Raw genomic sequence first — 2,600 nt, forward strand, 5'->3', positions numbered from 1 at the left:
TATCTTCTCTGTAGAACCAACACTCGAACTTCAGAGCGACGGAGCAGCTCAGCACTCACCCGATCTCGTTCAAAGAGGGTATGCGCACGAGCTCGACGTTCCCAAAGTCTGAATGCTTGACGCTCAAGGGATAATTGGAGGCGGTTTAGTAGGAGTCGAAGCGTTCGACGCTGTTTGGACAGCGAGCAGCTCGTAATTCTTGTTTGCCATCGCCTCATGGTGCCCTGGAGTGCCATGTATTGTCGTTTTTCCGTGAAAAGATCTCGACGACGTTGCTGTCGTGTGGCCTCGACACTGACGAGTCTCCACTTCCGTATTATACGCCGCAGGATAGACTGTTGCAATTTTCAGTCTTGAACGAGGAATTCCTAGTAAACGCAAGTCATCAGCTTGCATTGATTACGTCCCTGCCCTTTGTACACACCGCCCGTCGCACCTACCGATTGAATGACTCGGTGAAAAATTGGGACCGTGAGTCTGTTTGCTTTATTGCGAGTGGATTGATGGGAACTTTTTTAAACCTCGCCATTTAGAGGAAGGTGAAGTCGTAACAAGGTTTCCGTAGGTGAACCTGCGGAAGGATCATTACCACACCTAAAAACTTTCCACGTGAACCGTTTCAACCCAATAGTTGGGGGTCTTACTTGGCGGCGGCTGCTGGCTTTATTGCTGGCGGCTACTGCTGGGCGAGCCCTATCAAAAGGCGAGCGTTTGGACTTCGGTCTGAGCTAGTAGCTTTTTTATTTTAAACCCTTTACTTAATACTGATTATACTGTGGGGACGAAAGTCTCTGCTTTTAACTAGATAGCAACTTTCAGCAGTGGATGTCTAGGCTCGCACATCGATGAAGAACGCTGCGAACTGCGATACGTAATGCGAATTGCAGGATTCAGTGAGTCATCGAAATTTTGAACGCATATTGCACTTCCGGGTTAGTCCTGGAAGTATGCCTGTATCAGTGTCCGTACAACAAACTTGGCTTTCTTCCTTCCGTGTAGTCGGTGGAGGAGATGCCAGATGTGAAGTGTATTGCGGTTGGTTTTCGGACCGACTGCGAGTCCTTTTAAATGTACTAAACTGTACTTCTCTTTGCTCCAAAAGTGGTGGCATTGCTGGTTGTGGACGCTGCTATTGTAGCGAGTTGGCGACCGGTTTGTCTGCTGCGGCGTTAATGGAGAAATGCTCGATTCGTGGTATGGTTGGCTTCGGCTGAACAATGCGCTTATTGGGTGATTTTCCTGCTGTGGCGTGATGGACTGGTGAACCATGGCTCTTTAGCTTGGCATTTGAATCGGCTTTGCTGTTGCGAAGTAGAGTGGCGGCTTCGGCTGCCGAGGGTCGATCCATTTGGGAAATGTTGTGTACTTCGGTATGCATCTCAATTGGACCTGATATCAGGCAAGATTACCCGCTGAACTTAAGCATATTAATAAGCGGAGGAAAAGAAACTAACAAGGATTCCCCTAGTAACGGCGAGTGAAGCGGGAAGAGCTCAAGCTTAAAATCTCCGTGCAAGTTTTGCGCGGCGAATTGTAGTCTATAGAGGCGTGATCAGTGTGGGCGCTTGGGGCAAGTTCCTTGGAAGAGGACAGCATGGAGGGTGATACTCCCGTTCATCCCTGAGTTGCTCGTGCGTACGATCCGTTTTCTTTGAGTCGCGTTGTTTGGGAATGCAGCGCAAAGTAGGTGGTAAATTCCATCTAAAGCTAAATATTGGTGCGAGACCGATAGCGAACAAGTACCGTGAGGGAAAGATGAAAAGAACTTTGAAAAGAGAGTTAAAGAGTACCTGAAACTGCTGAAAGAGAACCGAATCGTTTCCAGTGTCTATAATCCGTGGTATATTTCATTGGCGAGTGTGTGCGTGCGTGTGCTGTGGCAGCGGCTTTTTTGGCTGCGCTCGGCGTGTGTGCTGTGTGTGCTTGCTGGTGCCCTGTGCTGCGGTGGGACGTCAAGGTCAGTTCGTATGCTGCGGGAAATGGCCGCCGAGGAGGTAGGGCTTACGCTTGCGTTTGTCTGTTATATCTTGGTGGACGAGTAGTCGCGGTTGGGACTGAGGTGCCTACAACGTGTTTTTGAGTGGGCCTGTGTCTCTGTGTGCGCCGTGTGCGGATAGCTTGCTATGCGTGTGTGGTTGTGTGTGGATTGATGTGGGTTTTAACTTGTTGCCGTTCGGGACGTTGACGAAATGGAGCGATTTGACCCGTCTTGAAACACGGACCAAGGAGTCTAACATGTGTGCAAGTGTTAGGGTGTGGAAACCCCAGCGCGAAATGAAAGTGAAGGGCAGCGTAAGTTGTCTGAGGTAGGAAATGCTGCGGGCTTCGGTCTGCGGTGTGGCACTATCGACCGATCATGAACCTTCGTGGTGAAAGATTTGAGTTTGAGCACATATGTTGGTACCCGAAAGATGGTGAACTATGCCTGAGTAGGGTGAAGCCAGGGGAAACTCTGGTGGAAGCTCGTAGCGATTCTGACGTGCAAATCGATCGTCAAACTTGGGTATAGGGGCGAAAGACTAATCGAACCATCTAGTAGCTGGTTCCCTCCGAAATTTCCCTCAGGATAGCAGCAACTTATTTACGATAGTTTTATGAGG

General features: G+C 49.4%; 3 non-coding genes across 3 annotated transcripts; all 3 read left to right on the forward strand.

The window, feature by feature from the left end:
* Positions 1–328: 328 nt before the first annotated feature.
* On the forward strand, positions 329–588 carry PITG_33093 (the record flags this gene model as incomplete). The annotated part of the gene is made up of 1 exon (XR_009934487.1): positions 329–588. It is a non-coding gene; the product is annotated as an 18S ribosomal RNA (ribosomal RNA).
* Positions 589–810: 222 nt separating this feature from the next.
* On the forward strand, positions 811–965 carry PITG_33094. Its single transcript, XR_009934488.1, has one exon. It is a non-coding gene; the product is annotated as a 5.8S ribosomal RNA (ribosomal RNA).
* Positions 966–1,271: 306 nt separating this feature from the next.
* On the forward strand, positions 1,272–2,600 carry PITG_33095 (the record flags this gene model as incomplete). Its single annotated transcript, XR_009934489.1, has 1 exon — positions 1,272–2,600. It is a non-coding gene; the product is annotated as a 28S ribosomal RNA (ribosomal RNA).

The sequence above is a fragment of the Phytophthora infestans genome, genomic scaffold, assembly GCF_000142945.1.
Source record: "Phytophthora infestans T30-4 supercont1.52 genomic scaffold, whole genome shotgun sequence".
In the NCBI taxonomy this organism is placed as follows: Eukaryota; Oomycota; class Peronosporomycetes; order Peronosporales; family Peronosporaceae; genus Phytophthora; species Phytophthora infestans.